Source organism: Protopterus annectens, chromosome 8.part0, assembly GCF_019279795.1.
Source record: "Protopterus annectens isolate FY-2018-M chromosome 8.part0, PAN1.0, whole genome shotgun sequence".
In the NCBI taxonomy this organism is placed as follows: domain Eukaryota; kingdom Metazoa; phylum Chordata; order Ceratodontiformes; family Protopteridae; genus Protopterus; species Protopterus annectens.
Window position 1 is genome coordinate 46,875,658 of NC_056741.1, and position 23,180 is coordinate 46,898,837.

The window sequence follows — 23,180 nt, forward strand, 5'->3', positions numbered from 1 at the left end:
GTAGTGTGATCTTGGAGTTGGAATATATAATATGCAGAGGGTATGGGGGGTGCAGGGGGGCTTGCCCTCCTGCAAAAACGTTACTGGTAACATGGAATTTCAACTTTGGAACTTAGGCATTCAAATGTTGATTCCATGGTTACTATTTCTGACATTTTGGTAATTTTGAATTACAAAATTTGGAGAATTAATTAGATCAAAAAGTGGAAAACTGTTTTGATTTTCCACATTTTGACAGTAAACCTAAAAACAGTGGCCCACTGCAGGAAACCTCCAATGCTATGAAAATACACAACTTCTTAAAGGGGAAACTACCATTTTTAGTCAGAAAAATATACCGATATTTTCTTAACAGAGCAATAATTTCTGTATGGAAGGGTTCCCCAATGGGGACTTAACTGCCAGAAATTAAGCATGAAGCCAGCTGCTGTTCCTATCAAGTCTCAGAGATGCTTCTTCTCAAGGTGGCAAGAAAGTACTGAAATTGTCTACACTTTCAATTGCTGATTTCCCTCCATGAGGTTACCTAATCAGCAGTCAAAAGTGTAGGTATAGAAGGGAGTCAGAACTTTGTTAAACTTTTGGTTGTAGTATCCTACACATGATAAAACTGATGCAGACAGATTCTACTGCAGCAGTGAAAATCATAGAAGACATTATTATTTCTTTACCATAAGATGAAAAGACACAGAGGGCATTCAAATACAGTGAAAGGGAGAGTGGTGGTGCTGAATGAAAGGAGTTGTACAATGAAAGAAAGTTTCCCTTTACGTGTGTCATTTAGGCCAAACTGCACATGGAATTGTCAGCATTTAACAGTGATGTACAAAACTATAAATGGACAAATAAATGGTAAAATACTTGGTACATTCCTGAACAATGCATTCTGTTACTCCTAAAACAAATGTTTCATTTAAAAGAGAAAATAAGTGGTCTGTAGGGATATTTTCACTGGCTACTATGGAACTGCTAGCAACCAATGCAGGGTAAAAGGGAAAGGCAGCACAAGTAGCTTAAATAACTTTTTTCTTTAAAATACTAACAAGGAAACACAGCGGAAGAAGTAAATAATGATCAAGGAAAAGCTAATCAAGAAGGGAAATCTGTGATTAATACAGATCTTTTTATTATTTATTTTACCTTTGTTACTCAGACTGGTCCAGGGACCATTTTCAGTTACGACTGAGAACACATGGGAAAGAGACTAGATAACTAGCAAACAAAAAGAAAGTATTGGGTTTCTGTTCAAGACAGCACTATAAAACAAGTGCCTGCAGTTTGTCCATCTATAGAGCAGAAGATAAAACAGATCTCAAATTTTACAGCGAATGACTTGCCAAACGGGGAGTGCAAGACAGCAGCACAAACAGAATACGACAAAAGTTAATTTTAGCAGCGAAAAGTACAGTTGCGTACACTTACCATAAATGTAGATGTTCGAGTGTATTCACTGCTGCAGCCATCACATTTGGGTTATCTGCCTGTAGGTAGCCCTCAGCCGGCCTGAATACCAGAGTTTCCTGCGTCGGATGCTGCCTCTTCTTCCATGACGTCAGGGGTATAAAACATGCAGCCGACGCCATTACATCAGTTTTTCTTCCCCCAGATGTCAGGTGCCCCCACAATGGGAAGCAATTATATGTTATGGTACCCCTCAAACAAAAAGCAAATACACCAGAAAGCTTAAATATACCAAACAAGAAGGAAAGTTAGAGCCAAGAGAAGTCAAGAGGCTGGAGGGAGGGTAAACATGACTGCAACAGTGAATACACTCGAACATCAACAATTATGGTAAATGTACACAACTGTACTATGCTCTTCGTGTTTCACTGTTGCAGTCAACACATTTGGGTTGATTCCCAAAGCTACGGAAGGAAGGAAGAAGTTAGAGAGCATTAGGGCCAGCTATTAAGCCTTGCAAGATAGCAGTGGCAAAACCAGCTCTGGATTTAGAAAAAATAAAGTGGTAATGCTTGGTGAAGGTATGTACAGAGCTCCAGGTAGCAGCTTCTAGGATTGTCCCTGGTGGGGACACCACTGAGAAAGGCTGTAGAAGTAGATGTAGCCCTGGTGGAATGTGATCTTATCCCCTGTGGGGTAGGTTTTCCATGGTGCTTATAGCAGAAATGAATGCAATGGGCTATCCACTTAGAAATGGTTTGCTCTGAAATGGCCTTCCCCTCTGCCCTTGCAGCAAAGCCATCTAGCAGCTGTTCAGATTTTCTGAGAGGCTTAGTCCTGTCCAAATAAAATCTAAGTTGTCTGTATATGTCCAAAGAGTGCATTATTCGTTCTCTTTTGTTTTGTGGATTTGGGAAAAGGGTAGGCAAATAAATTGACTGATTAAGGGCCACACTAGACACCACCTTGGGCATAAAAGAACTGGCCCTGAGGGAAACCCTGTCTGCATGGAAGATAATGAAGGGCTCCACTGTCATGAGGGCCTGTAATTCAGACACTCTTCTTGCTGAAGTGATGTCTAGAAGGAAGGCTGTATTCCAAGAAAGGAACTTCACCTCTGCAGTTGGAACTGGCTCAAAAGGAGGGAGAGTGAGCTTTTCCAATACAAAGTTAAGGTCCCAGGCTGGAGTAGGGGCTATCCGGGGGGGGGGGGGGTGTCTTAAATTTTTGGCCCCTCTGAGGAACTGCTTTAGCAGGGGGTGAGAGAAGAGGGGTGGTTCAGAATTATAATGTGCTGAAATGGCAGAGGCATGAATTTTAATAGACGAGAAGAACAGGCCCTTGTGGAGCATTTCTGTTCATAGGTTCATAGGTTCATACTAGGCTATCTGCCCGAGGGCATTTACAAGCCTAGCCCATCGTTTTGTGGCTTACGCCACCCCTTTAGTATGGGGAACTATACCCATTATTTTGCTGTGCCTCTGTCGAGCAGTGACACTGAGGTAATCCCTGGGGTATATCTGCGATCTCCCATCCATTGGTCAAGATTTCTCTTGAACAAGGCCAGCGAGGTGCTCTGCCTCACATATACCGGGATTTTGTTCCACAGCATAGGGAGTCTTTGGGTGATGAATCTATCTCTCCAGCACTATTAATAGCCGTGTCGAGGGTTTAAGTCTCCGCCTTGTGGCTCTGATGGATCTAGATTTTTGAGGTGAAGCATATTCATCAAATCTGGGTTTGACATGGCCTTGTATGTTAGGCAAAGGTCACCTCTGAGCAGCGTGGCGACTGAATAGAGCTGGAGTTCTTTCAGTCGGGCAGCATAGGACAGATTTTGAGACCCTTTATCCTTTTGGTGAGGAACTTTTGTGGCCTCCAGCTGCTGCAAGTGTCGGGTCAGATACATTCGAATGGGGCATTGTACTCAATCATTGGTCTGATGAGTGATGAGTAGGGAGACAATGACCTCCTTGATCTAGATGAGAATCCTTCATGATAAGGTGGGCAATGTAGAAGGTCTTCCTAACTACTTTAGCTACGTGGGTGTCGAATGACAGACTACTATCAACCTGGGTCCCCAGGTCCCTGATAACTTCTTCTGTGCTCAGTGGATTGCCACCTATTTGGTAGCTAGGGTAACCTTGTTTTTCGAAGGGTATGACTATGCATTTTTTGGCATTTAACTTTAGACCATGGCTCTGGCACCAGTTATCCGTTTCTGTGAGACCCTTCTGAAGGATATCTGTGTCAGATGTGTTTTCTACTATGGCGCCAGTTTGCAGTCATCTGCAAACTTTGTCAGCCATAACCCTCCTGTGTTTGCTTGTACTGGAGAAGTAGATGCCAAACAAGAGTGGGCCCAGGACTGAGCCTGTGGGACACCACTTGTGACAGGCTTTGAGTCTGACATGGCGCCAGAAACTCTGACCCTGTGGGTTCTGTCACTCAGCCAGTTTGCAACCCATCTTGTGATGTATGGGTTAATATTTAAGCTGATGAGTTTTTCAATGATACCCGAGTGGGGTATTGTATCAAGGCCTTCGCCAGATCGAGGTAGGCTGTATGGACTGCCTTTCCTCATCAATGGCTTTGGTGACTGTTTCAAAAAGTCAACCAAGTTTAAAAGGCATGATCTGCCTTTGACAAAGCCAAACTGGGTTGGATCCAAAGTCTGCAAATTCCCTATGTCTTTATTTATGAGGTCCATTATGATCCTCTCCATGGCTTTGCAGATAAGGCTTGTCAAGCTAATGGGCCGGTAATTTCCAGGGTCGGTGGAGGCACCCTTTGTGAAGTGGGACCACAGTTGCAGTGCGCCACTCCTGCGTATCCAGAGGTAAGACTTTGATTAAACAGCTGTCCTAGCTGTGGGTTTAATTCCTCATTGAGTTCGTGGAGCACACAGCCGGGGACACCATCAGGTCCCATGGATGCTGTGTTTTTTGCTTTGGAGAGAGCATTTCTCACTTGGGTGTTGGAGATGTTTGGGGGGCTGCAATCGTTTGGTATAGATATCTCTCCTTTTGGGGGGGAGGGGGGGGGAGTTTGCACTGAACCTGTCAGCCAGTATGTTGGCAATGTCCGTAGGATCAGTAATCTTCACATCATTTTGAACTAGTTCTGAGCATATCTGGGAGTTTCCTCCCAGGTTTCTAACATAGCTAAAGAAGGCCTTATGATTGTCTTTTGAGTCTTCAGCTAAGTACTGAAGAATAATGAGGTAAGCTGGGCACTGTTGTGAACATCCTCCGAGTCTGGTTCCAGGAACAGTATCTTTTCCACTTTTCAGCATAGGATTTTCTAGTACTAGGCCTCCTTGCCTCCAGAATGACACCTAGCACCTGCTTATTGTATTGGAGAGCTCAAGGAATTAGCCAGGCTGCAAGGTTCAGGGTTTCAAGCTGAGAGTGCAGAATCTGGCCTGCCTGCTGGGACAGCAGGGAAGGGGTCTGAGGAAGGTGCCATGGTTCCAGCAGTGTCATACTGTGCAAGGGCGGGTACCAGTGCTGGTGTGGCCAGCCCGGTGCAATCAGTACAGTCCTTGGCTTGTCCTGTTTGATCTTTAGTAAAACCTTCAAGAGGAGAGGCAGAGGGGGAAAGGCATAAACTGAGAGGCTTTCCCAGGTAAAAGACAGGGCATCCACTTTCCAAGCTTGACTGTGGGAACTCCTTGGGCAGAATTTGTCCAATTGGTAGTTTTGAGGGGAGGCAAACAGGTCAGGTCTATCGCTGGGGTCCCCCCATTTGTTCCTCCAGAGGTTGAATATTTTTGGTTTGAGTTTCCATTCGTGTGGGTCCATGAGATTTCCGCTTAGGATGTCTGCCAGTGAATTTAGCTTGCCTGGCAGGAATTGAGCTTGTAGGTGCATTTGGTAGCTCAAGGCTGTGTTCCACAGAGCCATGGCTAGTCTGCAGAGAGGGTACGAGCGGGTTCCCCCCTGCTTGTTTATGTACCACATAACTGTGGTGTTGTCTGTCTTTACCAATAATTGTCCTGGAAGAATGTGGTCCTTGAAGGCTGTCGGGGAATTCTGTACAGCTAACATTTCTTTTTGGTTGATATGCAGGTGCATCTGTCTCTGGTTCCATTTGCCCTGAATGCACTGCCCTGCCAAGTGAGCCCCCCATGCATAGTCTGATGCGTCTGTTAGGGTTTGGGTGGCAGGGATAGAGTGAATTGGGGCCCCTTGTTGCGGTAGCAGGCCTCTGCCCACCAAAGGAACTCTGTCTTTATACAAGGAATGACAGGAATCATTGATTCCAGGTCCTGAGAATGTTGACACCACAGGCTTTTTAGATACCATTGCAGTTTCCTCATATGTAGTCTTGCATATGGAATTAGTAGAATGCAAGAGGCCATGAACCCCAGGGCTTGTAGATAGCTGGGTCTTTGTGGCCAATTCTTTGAAGTAGGTTGTTAAATAAACTTGTTTCTCTGGAGTGAGGAAAGCCATCTGGGAAGTTGTGCTCAAGCTTGCTCACAGGAATACAATTTGTTGGCAGGGTACTAGGTGAGATTTCTTTTCGTTTATGGTGTACCCCAGTGAGTTTAGAAGTTTCTTTACGAATGCCAGATGCTTTAATAGCAATTCCTGGCTTTCTGCCTGAATCAGACAATCATCCAAGTATGGGTATATTTGAATATTTCTCTGCCTGCAAAATGCAATAGCTGGAACTAGACACTTTGTAAATACACTGGGTGCAGTAGATAAGTCAAAGTGCAGAGAACTGAAAGTGCATGGAGCCTGCCCTGAAGCATAGGTATTTCCTGTAAGATTCCCTTATTGGAATGTGCAGGTAAGCTTCCTTTAAGTCTAAGGTTGCCAACCAAGCATATCTGCCTATCATAGAAAACAGCTGTTGAAGTGTTAGCATCTTGAATTTTGGGATTACCAAAAAAAGTGTTTAGAATAGAGAGGTCCAGGATAGGACACCAGGAGCTGTCTTTTCTGGGTACCATGAAAAGTCTTGAATAAAAACCTGGTCCCCTTTCTTCTGCTGGAACATGCTGAATAGCCCTGATACTTAGAAGAGAGAGGAACTGCTGTTGAGCCTCTGCCCACTGATTTGGGGGTAGGTCTGGCCAACCGTTTGGGGTTGGTAGGTTGTGGAAGTGGAATCTGTATCCTTGGGAAACTATGTTCAAAACCCATTTGTCCTGGGTAATGAGTTCCCAGTTCTTTGCATGCTGGGTGAGCTTTCCTCCTAAGGGAGCAGGTAGTTGAGCAGGGTTGGTCAGGGTTAAGGTAAAAGTCATTGTTCCATTTTTCCGTGGGGGGGGGGGGGGCGCGCCTTACTAGTCCCTGCTTTGGAAGTGGGAGCCCCCCACTGCTTAGACCTGTGCGTAGCCTCAGACTGTAACCTAGGTGGTCTGCTGTTCCTGGGTTTGGACTGAGAAAGCCTGGAAGATGCTGGAAAGGGCCAATTCTTTGAAGGCCTACTAAATCTGGCAGGCTGTATTTTCAGGAAATCTTTAACAATTTGCATAGATTTAGCTTTTTCCTCTATCTTTTTGAGGACGTCTTCTGCTTTGTTGCCAAACAGGTGGTCTTGGTTTAAGGGAGCATCCAGTAATTTAGCTTTAACATGATGTGGCAAGTTTTGCTCCTTAAGCCATGCATGCCTTCTAAGTACAGACCCAGTGACAACAGCCCTGCAAGATGCTTCTAGAGAGTCAAAACCACATTGCAAAGTATGTTTACCAACTTGTTCCGCAGAATGCATTAAATCCTGTAATTTTCTTTGTGGTCAGCACAGTCAGGAATCAACATCATTTTCTGTTTAAGCAGCCCCATTATATGCTGCTGATACTTTAACATATGAAACTGGCAATTTAAAGTCCGAATGGCCGAAGTAGCATAAGTATATATCTTCTTACCCCATCTGTCCAAGGCTCTAGAATCTCTATCAGAAGGGGTAGGGTTTTTGGCAGCAGTAGCCTTAATGCCCTTTGGTCCTTGGGAAATGGTCTCTGGATCCGCAGTAGGATTCTTGAAGAGGAGCTTGTGAGTGTCAGGTACTCTGTAATACCTGTCAGGTTTTCTGGGAGCTGGAGGTAAAGTGTTTGAGGAAATGCTAGATTCCAAGAAAGCATCATCTACAATGTCCAGAACAGGGGGGAGAGCTAAAGGCCTATGTTGAGGAAGGAGTAGGAATTCCCTAAGCCTCTTTTTGGAGTCAGAGTAATCCTGGCTTTCCCTGCGGAAATGCTCCTAAAGAGTGTGCAAGGTTTCACCAAAACAGAAATCTTCTGGAGGGGAAGCAGAGGGAATGGAATTCTCTGCATCAGAATCCTCATAGGTAGAAAGGGGCAAATCCTGGTAATCAGAAGAAACAAATAGATTCCTGATCAGAAGAATCAGAAGGAAAAGCAGTTCTAGGTCACAGAGGGGGAAGGCTGGCTTCCCCTAATTAAAGTAATAAGGTCTTCAGCCATTCTAAGCATTTGTTTTTTAGGCATATGGGCCTGAGCATGCGGTTTGGACGTCTATTTTCTAGGTGTGGGTCGAGTTTTAGGCCTGGATGAACATGGTGTAGGTTTAAAATGCAAGTTTGTAGGCCTGAATACACCCTCAGAAGCCGGTGCCTGCACAGTGGCTCCAGACCCATCTAAGGTAGAGACATCCGCAGGTTCCATAGTCGAAGAAGCATCTCGTGCCATACCGGACTCCGAATGGGTCTCAGTAGAGATATGCGAATCTGAAGTAGCGGGTATCAGGGGCTGCAAAAGCGCTTCACTGAGTACAGTCGGACTGGCGACTAGCTTAACGGAAGTGTCGTCGGCAGTTTTGGACCTATGCGGTCTGCCTCTGTTTTTATCCTTACGTTTTTTCGGAATATCGGTAGTTGGATGGCTTACCGAAGCCATTTCTGGATAGTTAAACTAAGTACCAAAATAATTTGCTGCAAATATAGACCGACTAATAGTTTGGGGGTTGAACAAGGCACAAAACTGACAGGGAGGGACGTCATGGTCTGGGCCTAGGCAAAGAATGCAGTACAAATGAAAATCTTTACGAGGTATTTGCTTTCCACAGGTAGTACAAGTTAACTTTAAATGACATCGGTTAAGAGCAAGAAAAAGGATCCCCAACGGGGTACTTAACTTTTTTGAAGACTTTGGTACTGAAACTCGAAAACAAAAAGTTCAGGAGTCGCAGCAAGAAAGACTGATGTAATGGCATCGGCTGCATGTTTTACACCCCCTAACGACCTGACGTCATGGAAGAAGAGACAGCATCCAACGCAGGAATCCAAGACTCTGGTATTCAGGCCGGCTGAGGGCTACCTGCAGGCAGATAACCCAAATGTGATGACTGCAACAGTGAAACACGAAAAACATAAATTCTCCAGAGCTGGATATCCCTCCCAAACACATTACCATTCAACTACCACTAAAGTTGGTAAATCAAAATAATTTTAATACATAAATACCTGCATATGTGCATCAGCTTACCAAATCTGAGTTTAGTGTATTGAGAACTGTGTGCAACACTAGTGTGACAGAAATCAGTTGTGGTATCTAGACTAGCAGATGTGAAGTAGTACTTGTCGCCCAGTTAACATAACAAAAAAGTTTGTTACATAAGTCCTGACACGTAAATGTATGCAATCCATACCTCTCAACTTCTTATCGCAAAAAATCTGGACAAAGCCTGACAGAATGGAGGATACAGGCCTCAAAAATAGGGACAGACTTTAAATATTGCTCTTAAAAACTTAGACGGTTGCAAGAACATGATTTGTCTTGGTATGCATTTTTCTGAAGGATATTGTGTGAAACTCAAATGTTTATCATTTAGTGACTTCAGTCCACAGATCATCCTAGTGATGTCAGAAAAATCACAAACTTTATGAGGAACAGATCAAAAATATGAGGCAAAAATGTGGACATTCTGCTAAAATATGTACAGTTGAGAGGTGTGAAGCAATCATTACAAGGCCAAAAAGGAAAGAACCACTCCAGTGGACCAGACAGAAAAACAAATCTCGCTTGGAAAAACAACTCCCATACTAAAGGGTGTAAACAAAGCATAAAAACTGAGCTCTACAGAACCTCGATGGAAACAGCATGGATACTTTTTTTTTCTTCTTTTTATGGGGAAGAACATCAAAAAGAGAGAGGGTTTGATATTCAGCCAGGAAATCCTTTTTGCCTAGGAATCTGAGGTGGTGAATTTGAGGAAACTTCCACAAAGAAAAACTGAACAAAAAAAAAGTGGTGCAAATATCATATGCATAATTGTGGGGTTTGTTCTGTCTGCACCACTAACATCGCTTAACATAAGAGCTTCAAGTGTTATGCATTTATCAAGTAATGTTCATGGCTTGAACTAACACAGAAAGACTTGAAATGGAACAGACGTGTCAGTGCTAGTTTTCCCTGACCTGTAGGATTTCCCGTCTTTACTGGCATCGTCGTCGTCATTGAGCTCGTACGGATCATGAAGTGCTGCTGGAAGCCCAGATTCTGTCAATCTCTTCTTTTTCCTGCCCCTTGGTTTCATGATAGCAGCAACTGCGGCAGCATCTTCTTCTTGCTTTTTGACATCTGGAACAACCTGTAGACCATGAGAGCCTTGCAGTGCAGACACAATCATGGCAGGAGGGGCAGAAACTGGAAAAGTCTGCACAGATGATGACGTAGTGACTAACGATCCAGACGGAGAGGTAATAACAAGGCCTGGCAAAGACAAAACCAGAAATTATTTAAAAATCTGCATGCATTGCAAGGGGGAAGAAAAACAACTAACCAATAACTTAAGTGTATTTTCCCCACGCATAACTGAAAAATACTGTTTATGATCAGTAACACGAATGATGCACTAAAATTCTAGATCTGTATCACGATACAAGTCACATTATGTAGGTGACAAGTGACCTAAAAGGTTTACCCTTTAAGTGTAGTTAACATTCTACCCCCCCCCCCCCCGCTTCCTCTAGATCCTATTCTGGTGGTCCAAACCATGGGTCCACATCTCCTATTTTTAAAGTAGTACTTTTGCAAATCTGGATGATGATGTGAAACCCAATAAAGATGTGGGCACAGTTTCACATGGAAAATCTGAGAAGCAGAAAAGAGGAATCAAAATGTGGGGAGAAAGTACAGTTGTGCAAGAACATGCCATAACAGTAAATACCTTACTGATCACTGGTGCAGTATTCCTGACATACGGGTTGTCACAGCTGACATCCAGCCAGGGTATCGGAGCTTCACCTTCCCTAGGTCATACGTCCAACGCATGAACCTCGTTTCATATGCACTGGGGTATACTGACAGGGGATGAGCATGGATCCTCAGACTACCTCCAAGCCAGTGGCCTAAAGACTACTGAGAGAGGAGATGGGTTAGCTAGGAGGGGTGCAGCTCAAATACGTAAAAACATCCGCTGTTCCCTTGCAACAGAGCAGAGGCCAAAGCAAAGGGGAAAGGAAAATGAAGGTTGAAGTGAGAAAGAGAAGAGGTGATGGAGAGTGGGATGGAATACTGCAACAGTGATCAGTAGGGCATCTATTGTTATGGTAAGTACTTACACTGTTTTATGTCCTGACTGAAGTCACTGTTGCAACATTCCTGACATACGAGTGATTCCCACAGCTTAAAGACACAAGGGTGGTTGGCAACTGAGAAGAAGAGTTATCCAGCAGCCCGAACAGAACTGACTGAGCAAAGGCTGTCCTGAACCTGGAGAAGACAGCCATTTTGTAGTGTCTGGTAGAAGATGTGGAGTCTTACTCCTTTGTGAAAAACACCTGAGGAGACCACTGCCCCAGTGGAATGTCCTTTAGGGCAGGAAGGGAAGGTCTTGCCGTACTGCTAGTAGCAGAAAGAGAGAGTCTTAGAAATCCAAGGTGCAACACTTTGTTTACAGACTGTCTGGCACAGTTTACCCATCATAAATGATGCAAACAGCTGGCCAGTCTTTCTGAAAGATTTAGTTTTGTCCAAATAAATTCTCAGTTAACAGTAAATGTACAAATAATCTAAGATCCTGTTCCTCCTGTTTTGCGGATTAGAAAAGAAAGTGAAAGATGAACAGCCCAACTGAGGGACAATTTGTTTACTACCTTCGGCATGAAAGCTGGATTAGCCCCAAGAATCACCCTGTCCTTGTGAAAAAACAAAAAAGGGGGAACAGCTATGAGAGCTTGTAACTCAGAAACTTTCCTAGCACAGGTGAGAGCCAACAGCAGGATGGATTTTAGAGAAACAGGAGATGCCAGTTCAAAGGGAGGCAGCATAAGCTTTTCTACAACAAAGTTAAGATGTGAAGGGAGAGAGAGGATTCCTTGGTGGGTTAAGATGCAGGACTCTGCTGAGATAAAGCTCGACTTCCAGCCTAGCCATAAGTGGAGGGCTAAGAGTGAAGCAAGCAGCAGTCACTGACAGCTGCTAGGTGGACTTTTACAGAAGAGCTGGCCAAGCCTAATCGAAGAAGTTCACAGAGATATTGCAGTACAGCAGGAGCTAGCGATAACAGTGGCTCCTGACTTTCTGCGGCATCAATAGGAAAACAGCTTCCATTCAGCAGTGTAAGATTTTCTAGTAGTGGGTCACCCGGACACTTACAGGACTTGAAAAACCTCTTTAGAGAAGAGGTGTCTTTGAGGAATTAAAATCCTATCATCCACAGGATTAGGTTAAGAAATGGAAGATTTGGGTGGAGCAGCAATATGTTTTGCTGAGTTATTAGGCCCAGTTGAAGAGGAATTCTCCTTTAATTTCCCTCTGTCAGATGAAATAACAAGGGAAACTAATAATGCCTTGGCCAAAATGGTGCCAGTAAAACTATCCTGGGTGCTTCTTTTTGTGTCTTAAGAATTTCTGGAAGAAAAGGTTCCCCAACAGGGCACTTATCTGGACAAAAGATCGAAGCAAAGGTACCAACGACCTAACAACGAATAGTCCGATGGATGCACAACATGTTTCTGGGCTGGTGGTGAGACAATCTGAAGATCCTTGTTCACAGCTCAGTTTATATATCCAAAGGCATAAGAGTTGAGGTCATGCATGGGCATACGATCCACGGAAGGTAAAGCTTTGGTACTCTAGCCTGATGTCAGCAGTGACAACCCATATGTCAGGAATACTACAACAGTGATTTCTGTCAGGACACCTACACACACTAAGACAGGAAGGGAGGGCATGAGGGCTGGTGGCAATGTATGATCCGGCAAATGAGAAAAATGGAAGTGACGTTGGGGAGCATAACCTGAAATGGGCCAAGTTAAAAGGCAGTATTGGTAATGTGCAGGTAAAGAGTTTAAAGAAAGTACAGTTTTGTACCTACCATAAATGTAGATGTCCGATAGGAATGCATCTGCAGTCATTACAAATGGGTTGTCCTGTCGTCAGGCAGCCCTTCGGTCGGCCGGATTCCAAAGTCTGGGTCTGGCCTCGGCTGGTGTTGCACTTCACCCGACGTCATAGCTGCAGTTATTCGGGTATAAAGGCATCAGCCGACACCATTTTCCTCAGTGTTTCTTGCCCCAGATGCCAGGTGCCCTCTTGGAAGGCTAAATTTGGATAAATGCCAATGATTCCAAATAGTAGAGAGCAAACACAAAAAATAAGCATGTATGTACATATATACAAACAAATACACCATAATAGATCCCCCCCAAGCTAGCTGAAGGCTGGCAAATACCTAGGAGTACCTCAGAGGGGAAGGTGGGTGGGTAATCCTGACTGCAGATGCATTCCTATCGGACATCTACATTTATGGTAGTTACAAAACTGTACTATGTCCTTCAAGGATGCATCTGCAGTCATTACAAATGGGTAGAATAGCATAGCTAAACAAGAGGAGGAGGAAAGAGTAGAGATTATGGTGTAGCTAGGATCCCTTGCAAAACAGCAGTGGCAAAACCTGCTCGGGATCTAGAGTATAAAGGTAAATTGTAATGCTTGGCAAATGTATGCACGGAGGTCCAAGTAGCAGCCTCTATAATGTCCTTGGTAGCCACTCCTCGTAAGAAAGCTGTGGTAGTGGCTGTAGCCCTTGTGGAGTGAGGCCTGATGTTCTCTGGGGTTTTCTTTCCATGGTAGGAGTAACAAAATCTAATGCAATTTCCTATCCATTTGGAGATTGTCTGTTTTGAAATTGGTTTTCCTTCCTTTCCTGTGGCATATGCTACCAGAAGCTGGTCAGTTTTTCTATTGGACTTAGTCCTGTCCAGGTAGTAGCGTAACTGTCTGTGTACATCCAAGGTATGCAAAGTCTTTCTCCCTGTTCTGTGGGTTTGGGAAGAATGTAGGTAGGTGGATAGCCTGATTTAATGACACTCTGGATACCACCTTAGGCATAAATGTAGGATTTGTTCTCATGGACACTCTATCTTGATGGAAGATCAGGAAGGGTTGCACTGCCGTTAATGCCTGTAGTTCAGAGACCCTTCTTGCGGGAGTTATTGCCAGCAGGAGAGCAGTCTTCCAGGATAAGTATTGTAATTCTGCTGTTGCTGCTGGCTCGAAAGGAGGAAGTGTCAATTTTTCTAGCACAAAGTTCTCAAGTCCCATGCTGGCAATGGTGGTTTCCTGGGAGGTTTTACATTTTTAATTCCTCTCAGAAACTGTCTGAGCAGGGGATGAGAGAAGACAGGAGGATCCAAGCTGTATTGTGCTGAAATAGCTGATGCATGTATCTTGATGGAAGAATAGGACAGGCCTGTGTGGAAGAGCTCTGCCAAGTACTCTAGGAAGTTGGCCATGTTTACCAGAGTCACATCTTCTCCCTTTGCAGTACTCCAAATGAGATATCTTTTCCATTTTGCTGCATAATTCTTTCTTGTTGAAGGTCTGCGAGCCTCCAGGATTATGTCTTTAACCCTTTGGGATAAATTTGGGTTATTTTCTGTTATGTAATGTTCCAGGCAGTTAGCTGCAGAGTTTTCAGGTTTGGATGCAGGATGTTGTAGTTGTTCTATGTTAACAATAATGGGATTAGGGGTAGTGTCCATATTTGTTCCCGGGACATGCTCCTCAGCAATGGGTACCAATGTTGTCTTGGCCAGTCTGGAGCTATCAGGATGATCCTTGGATGGTCCTCTTTGATCTTCAGAAGCACCTTGTGCATCAAAGGAAGTGGAGGAAATGCGTATGCTGTCAGGTTTTTCCAACTGAAAGATAGGGAGTCCACCTTCCAAGCAAGTGGGTGGTACGTCCTTGTGCAGAATTTCTTTAGCTGGTGATTGAATGGGGATGCAAACAAGTCTATTTGTGGTAATCCCCATTCCCTTGTGATGGCTTTGAAGATGTCCGGATGAAGCATCCATTCATGGGCATCTGTGGTTGTTCTGCTTAATATGTCTGCTAGAATGTTTTCTTTTCCCGGTACAAAAATGGCTTGTAACTGAATGTTGTAGCTCAGGGCCACATCCCATAGGTCCAGTGCCAGCCGGCATAGAGGATATGAATGGGTGCCTCCCTGTTTGTTGATGTACCACATAACTGTGGTGTTGTCTGTCCTTATCAACTGACCTTCTTGGAGAAATGGTCTGAATGACTGGATTGCCAATTTTACTGCCAGCATTTCCTTTAGATTTACGTGTAGGCACAGCTGGTCTTGAGTCCATAAGCCTTGTATGCACTTGCCCAGCATGTGTGCCCCCCAACCGAGGTCTGAGGCATCTGTCGTGATGGTTTGGCTTGGTTGGCTGTTGCAGAAGGGCAATCCTGCGTTTGATTGACAGGCCTGAGCCCACCATAGGAACTCTTGTTTCAGGCATGGGATTATTGGGATTTTGGTTTCTAGGCTGTGCTTGTGTTGGGACCACAAATTCCTTAGGTACCACTGTAGCTTTCTCATATGCAGTCTGGCATGAGGGACCAGAATTATGCAGGATGCCATGAAGCCTAGAGCTTGCAGTACTTTTATTACAGTTAGGTGGTTCTGCTTTGTTAATGCCAAGAAGTAGAGAGGTAGTTGCTCTTTCTTTTCTGCAGTTAGGAATGCCATTTGTTTTAATGTGTCCAGCTCTGCACCCAGAAAGGTTATTCTTTGGGATGGAATCAGCCTTGACTTTTTTATATTGACTGTATATCCCAAGGCTTGCAGCAGGTAAATGACTCTTTGTAAGTCTTCTGCTAGCTTGCTTTTGTTGTCCGCTTGTATCAGGCAGTCGTCCAGGTAGGGATAAATTTGGATTCCCTGAAGTCTGCAATGAGCAATTACTGATGCCAGGCATTTCGTGAACACTCTGGGCAGTAGATAAGCCAAAGGGCAATGCTGAAAATTGATAATGCTCTGATCCTGCAAGAAATCTGAGGTATCTTCTGCAAATTGGTCTTATGGGGACGTGCAGGTATGCCTCCTTGAGATCTAGAGTTACCAGCCAAGACTCCTTGCCCAGCATGGGAAGAAGCTGCTGTAGGGTCAGCATTTTGAATTTTGGAACAATAAGGAATGTGTTTAAAGCGGACAGGTCTAGAATGGGTCTCCATTTGTTTTCTTTTCTGGTACCAGGAAGAGTCTGGAGTAAAATCCTTTCCTTGCTCCATAGATGGTACCTTTTCCACAGCTCTCATTCTTAATAGCTGAGATATTTGTTTTAGAGCTTCTGTCCTTTGAGTAGGTGGTAGGCTTGGCATTCCTCTCTTCCCTGGTAGAGTATGGAAATGGAACCTGTAACCTTGGTCTATAGTTTGCAAAATCCATTTTTCCCTTGTGATGCAATGCCAGTTTTTTGAAAATAAGGTTAATTTTCTGCCTAAGGGTGCTTCTAGTTGTTCCCTGGTAGGCGGTGCCACTGTCAAGTCACTGTGATTGAGGTGTTGTAGTGGTGGTGGCTGCGTGCCTCGCTGGTTGTTACCTTGCCATTGGCGTCCCCTGTAGGCACCCCTGGATTGGTTTCTGCCTCTTGAATGCCTATTCCTGCCTCTCTGAGCCTTTGAGGAGTCCGGAAAGGACCAATTCTTGGAGGGTCAGTTCCTGCTAAACCTTGGAGGTTGAACCTGTAAGAAATCTTTCACCGTTTGTACAGATTTCGCCTTCTCTTCCATTTTTTTTAGTACCTGCTGAGCAGGGGAACCAAATAAATTGACCTTGTCCATGGGTGCATCCAAAAGCTTTGATTTGACATGGTCTGGTAATGCCTGTTCTTTCAACCATGCATGTCTCCTGATAACTGTGCCAGTCATGGCTGATCTAAAGGAAGCCTCCAGTGCATCATAGCCACATTTTAAAGAATGGTTACTAACCTGCTGTATGTTATGTACCATTTCCTGAACATATTTTTTATCTAAAGATTCTTCAGAGGAAAGCATTTTAGTTAACTGGTCAGGCATAAACTCTTGATATTGAATCATATGAAATTGGCAGTTCAAAGCCCTAGCTGACAAGGTAGCAGAAGTGTAAACTTTTTTTACCCCATCTCTAAGGACCTGGATTCCCTTTCAGAGGGAGGGTTTTAGTAGAAGTAGCAGCTACAGCTTTAGGGCCCTGGGCGATAGTCTCTGGATCTGCAAAAGGAGCCTTGTATAAATGGTGATGAGTGTCCGGGACCCTGTAGAACCTATCGGGCTTAGCAGGAGCCGGAGGTAATGAATCAGGAGCAGTACAAGCATCATTAAATGCATCATCTACAACAGAAAGAACTGGAAGTATAGCTAAAGGCCTATGTTGTGGCAAATGTAGAAAGGTTCTAAGCTTTTTTCTGGAGTCTGAGAAATCTTGGCCCTGCCACTGAAATTGTTCCCTCATAGCATGCAAGGTTTCCCCAAAGGAAAATTCCTCAGGTGGAGAGGCTGAAGGAATGGACTCTTCCGCATCAGAGTCTTCGTAAGGGGAATAAGAATCCTCAGGCAGGTCTGTATGTTCTGATTCATCAGAGGAACCATCACTGGATACTGGTTCAGGGTCTCTGCTCTAGGTCTCTTTTCTGGAGGTGGGAGAGAGGACCTGTCTGGATGAGGCTGGGATCCACGAATTAAAGAAATTAAATCCTCAGCCAAAGAAAGCATATGAGAGCTAGTGCTGGGCCTGTGTGAGGGGGGTTTGGCAGGCACGGTTTTTGAAGCTTTGGCTGCTTTAGCCCTGGCAAAGGCCTTAATAGACATGGCTGCAGGAGGCCTAGCAGCTCCACGTGCAGGGGTTGAAATATCCAGGGGAATTGTGTCTGATAATTCCTGAGAAACCGCAACAGAAGGCTGGTTTTCAGAAGCTGATTCTACCAGGTTAGAGACCTCGGTAGAAGGCATGGTTTTGGCTGGAGAAAGAACCGCTTGCTCGGTTTCGGCCGAAACCGAGACACTCGCGGTTTGCTTAATCGGTTTTGGCGGGACCGCGGACGCGAAAAGCCGGTCCTTTTCTTTCGATTTTTGGAATTTGCGTCGGAGGATCCGGCGGCATAATGTAGGCAAAATCAGAGCCAAAATTTGTTCAGCAAACTCCGACCGGCGTCTAAGCATCCGTCGGTTAAAGAAGCGAGGCTAGACAAGCTACTACGCCGTGGTCTGGGCCTAAACAATGTATATAGTAGGAGGAAATCTTTATGAGGTATTTGTTTCCCACAAGATAAACAGTTATTCACTTTCTCTGACATCGGCTGAGGCAAGAAAGAGTCTAACGGGTACTTAGCTTTTAGAAGTCTTGAAGTAGTATTCGGTAGTAGTAATCTCTGGATCTGACCGACCGGCACTTGCGAACAGCTTCTGCTTCGGGCGCCACGCGGCAAGAAAGACTGAGGAAAATGGCGTCAGCTGATGCCTTTATACCCGAATAACTGCAGCTATGACGTCGGGTGAAGTGCGACACCAGCCGAGGCCAGACCCAGACTTTGGAATCCGGCCGACCGAAGGGCTGCCTGACGACAGGACAACCCATTTGTAATGACTGCAGATGCATCCTTGAAGGACATCTGAGCAGAGGAGGACTACCCAAGTGATTAACAAACCCATGACAAACTAAAGTGTGGGAACTGGATATCCAGGGCTTAAAATACATCATATGTAGTTTGCTCAAGCACACTAGAGTGGAATTAATGACCCATGAGAGTGACTGTCGACTGGCAGTAAGTCTAGCTTGATTTTTACAGTGGAAAGGGCTCAGAAGGTTGGAAGGATAAGAGAAGGCCATAATGCACATGGCATTTAAAACATGTATGTTCATAAACCAAAAGTATGCAAAATAAGGAGCTAGATTTCAAAAGGCTAAGGTCTGAAAAGTGAAGCTGTACTATACGGAGGAGTCTTACCCTAAAGATTTTTTTTTTTTTTTTATGGGAGTTATGTTTCATTCTCTCTCTCTTAACTTACTGTGGTGGTGCAGCGGTAGCGTGGTTGCCTCACAGCAAGAAGTTCTCCCGTTCGATTCTTGGCTGGAGTGCGGGGGAGTGCCTTCTGTGTGGAGTCTGCATGTTCTCCCCGTGGTCGAGTGGCATTCCGAAAGACATGCGTGAATGGGCGTGCCTTCGCTGAAGGTTGGGCGTTGAGCTGGCAACTCGGCACCGTAAAAATCTACTGCCAATCATAAGCGGACCGGATTTCTGCTGTGGCGACCTCTAACCAGGAAAAGCCAAAAGACAAACAACAACAAACATTTTTCACTCTCTTACTGCTGACCATCATCTGGTCCTGGTGCCTTCTCCTTGACCACACTGTCTACTGAACCTTCCTGTCCTGCCTAGAGTTGCTCCAATATTCCGGGTCACTGAGGAGATCAAAGCATCCCAGGGTAGTATTACTGCTACTAAGGCAGTGTTTCATCTTTTTATTTCCCCACCTCTGTGACAGCCCAGTAACACATGGAGGGTGGGGCATGCAATGTACATCTGTATTGGACTGTCCCCCTCATTTCCACACAGAGCTGACATTCATAAGACACCTTGCCTATCCTCATGCAGCACCGTAGTACTGCTTCCTCCTGTCTCCAACAGGAAAATCTAACCATGTGTGTTCCTAGTATGTGCACATCTCCCCTCTCCCAACTATGATGGACATGTCCATCCTCCCTGCTTTTCAAACTCAGGTTGCCTGGGCCATGGAAAGGGTTTTATCCCTCTATGCCACTGGTGCAGAATCTGTCAGCGAGGTATATTAAAAGCAAGTGTATCTTGAAAAGCCAATGTGGAAATGGAAGCAGCTTAGTACCATAGTAAAAGTGAACTAAAATGATACACTGGGTGCATTTTGGCAAATCAGCAAAGGAAACAAAGTCAGTGCTGACAGAAGTAACAAAAGGATAGGTCATACCGTGCAAAAACTGGAAAGAAGGGAGGATGGGATGGCTCTGGAAAGGTACAGGGAAAAATAGGAAAGAAGACAAAGAATGCCAGAGGGACAATAAAAGCAAGACTGAAATGGGGAAAACAATCAAGCAAGGGATATACTGCATATAGAAGGCAGCAAATGCTTGTTCTGGTGAACAAGGGAGAAACCAGTAAGAGGAGATGTAGAAATGTTCACCCCTTAACAGTAGGAAAGAAATGCAGAGACTATAAAATGACCTAGATTCCCTAAACAATTCCGAGGAAAAGAAAAAATAAAAAAGCACAGATGCAATAGGAACTTACAATTGTAGATGTTTGAACATATTCACTGTTGCAGTCGTCAGCTCTGGGATTACTGCCAGCCCAACATCCAGAGCTTTACCTTCCACCTCATGGCCCGTACCAACTCCCCCTCCTCCAGTCCAGCATGAGGATACTGGTGGCACAAGAGGGCTATCAGTCAATGCCATCTTTTGCTCTTTAGAGCCCTGGATGGGAAAAGAACTTGTCTTATGGACCACAACCCAAGCTAAGCTAAGGGACTTTTCCCCAGAGACAAGTATTCACCCACAAATCTCCAGTCTCCCTCCCTGGGTTCTAGGCAGGGTCAAACGAAAGAAGGAACATGGTGGGAGAATGAGAGGCAAGGTGCAAAAAATAGGATGAACAAGGTACCAACCCCAACCCCAGGATGCCTAAGCAGGAGAAAAAAGGGACTGGTGGAAGTAAAATGGAACGGACAACAGTAAATGCACACAAACTTCGATAATTACAGCAAGCTGCTAACACAACTATGTTCTTAACACTAACTGTTGACGTCATCATTTGTGAGAAAACTCCCACAGCATATGGGCCACTGACTGACTGGCCCTGACTGGGCTACTAACAGAACAGGCCTTGGAAAATGGCTGTGGCAAACCCTGCTCTGGCTGATGAACCTGAACAGTAATGTTCAGAGAAGGTGTGTAGAAATGACAAGGTAACTGCTTTTAAAAGTATATCAATCCTTCTGATGAATGCTGGAATGGCGACTATGGCTCTAGTGGAATGTGCCAAGACATGGCCTGGCACAGATTTTTCATAAAAGGTTAAAACAAACACGATACAATGGGAAAGCCATTTTGAGAGAGTTTACTTACTGACACAGCCTTCCCCCTCCCATGTCCTTTGCAAAAGAGACAACTAGCTGACCTGATTTCTAATTTGACTGAACTGCAGTAGTCTATGTACATCCAAAGCATGCAAGTTCCTCTACCTCTCACTTGTTCTGAAGGGACTGGAAAGAACACAGGGAGGTGAATAGCCTGATTCAAGGAAAACTGTCACCATTTTGGGCATGAAAGTAGGGTTGGTACATACAGTGACTGTCCTTGTGGAAGAACAGAAACATTTTTTTTACAAATCAACTGAAGCAGCAGGTTCACAGGCTGGGGTTAGTTTCTGAAATGCAGAGTTAAGCTCTCAAAATAAAGGAAATTTATTTTTGCGTGAACTGAAATGGAGTACCTTCTTTAGAAACTGCTTCTCTTTTAACAGACAGCCTAAGGGCAGATAAGCTGAGGCAGCCAAAACATGTACCTTCAAAGAAACATAATACAGCTCTGATTTGTAAAGATATGAGAACACGCTCTTTAATGATTTATGGCCTTAGCAGGGCTCCAGAGGGAAATTTTCTTCCACTTTGCCATGCATAAAATATAATTATGTATGTATGTGATATTACACTCCCAGAATCTCACAAAACCCTCCATGTCTACAACAGAAAAACTCATTCACGACTCTTCAACCTTTGCAACTGGCTTCACAATAACAGACCTCAAATTAATAGCAGTTTGCTTCAGATAAAAAGTTAATTTTATACACCCACAGCCCTAAAAGACTTAAAAGGGAATCTTTTACCAAATGACAAACAGCAAAAATACCTTGGCACAACACTTGGTCCCTTACTTAACCTCAATATACCACACAGATAAACTACACTTGTGTACACTTAACATAAATGTAGATGTTAGAGTGTACTCACTGTTGCAGTCATCACATTTCGGTCATCCCTCCCAGGGTAGCCCTCAGTTGGCCCAAATACCAGAGGCTTAGTATTTCTGCATCGGTTGTTGTCGCTTCAGGACTGACGTCAGGTCGTCAGTGGTATATAAACAGGCAGCCAACGCCATTACATCAGTCTTTCTTGCCCTAAATGTCAGGAGCCCCCAAATAAGGAGCTAGGTTATGGTGGAAGTACACCACCAGTTGAAAGTAAATACCAAAAACTCCTTGTAAGCAGAGAGAGACAGACAGACACAAGGGGGATGGAGGGAGGGAAACCAGGACTGCAACAGTGAATACACTCGAACATCTACATTTATGGTAAGTGTACACACAACTGTACTATGTTCTTCGTGTTTCACTGCTGCAGTCATCACATTTGAGTTGATTCCCAAAGCTGAAGAAAAGGGTGGAGGCAGTCAAGAAGACTAGGGACTGGCTAGGATGCCTTGCAAGACTGCATTGGCAAAGCCTGCCCTGGATTTGGAGAAGATAGGCAGGTGGTAATGTTTGCTGAAGGTATGAACAGAAGTCCATGTTGCAACCTCCAGGATGGACCTGGTGGGGACCCCACTGAGGAAAGCTTCAGAGGTGGAAGTTGCTCTGGTGGAATGTGTCCTGACCCCCTTGGGGGGGAGGTTTTCTGTGATGTTTGTAGTAGAAATGGATGCAGTGTGCTATCCATTTGGAAATTGTTTGTTTCGATATGGCCTTGCCCTCTGCTCCTGCAGCGAAGCTGACTAGTAATTGATCAGTTTTTCCTAAAGATTTAGTCCTGTCTGGGTAGAATCTGAGCTGTCTGTTCACATCTAGAGAGTGCAGAATCCTTTCTCCCTTGTTTTGTGGGTTAGGGAAAAATGTGGGCAAATGAATGGATTGGTTGAGAGCCACACTGGACACCACTTTTGGCATGAAGGATGGGTTAGTCCTGAGGGAGACCCTGTCAGCATGGAAAATGATGAATGGCTCTACAACCATAAGTGCTTGTAGCTCTGATACTCTTCTAGCTGAAGTGATGGCAAGAAGCAAGGCTGTCTTCCAAGAGAGGAATTTTAACTCTGCTGAAGCTGCAGGTTCAAATGGGGGCAGGGTGAGCTTTTCCAACACAAAGTTTAGGTCCCAAGCTGGGGTAGGAGCTCTTCTGGGTGGCCTCAAGTTATTAGCCCCTCTTAGGAACTGTTTGATGGGAGGGTGTAAGAAAAGAGGTGGCTCTGCGCTGAAATGAGCAGAGATGGCAGAGGCATAAATTTTAATAGAAAAGAAGGATAGACCCCTGTGTAGTAGGTGTGTTAGGTAATCCAGGATGACAGATAGGGTGGGCTGTGCCGTTCCTACTCCCTTAGCCTGGATCCAGGTGCAAAACCTTTTCCACTTATCAGCATAAGACTTTCTAGTGCTGTGGCGTCTGGCCTCATGTATAACATCTAGACCTTGTTTGCTTAGACTGGCAGCTTGAGGACAGGTCAGGATGCCAGACTGAGGGTCTGCAATTGGGGATGCATGAATTCTCCATTGGTCTTGGTGGG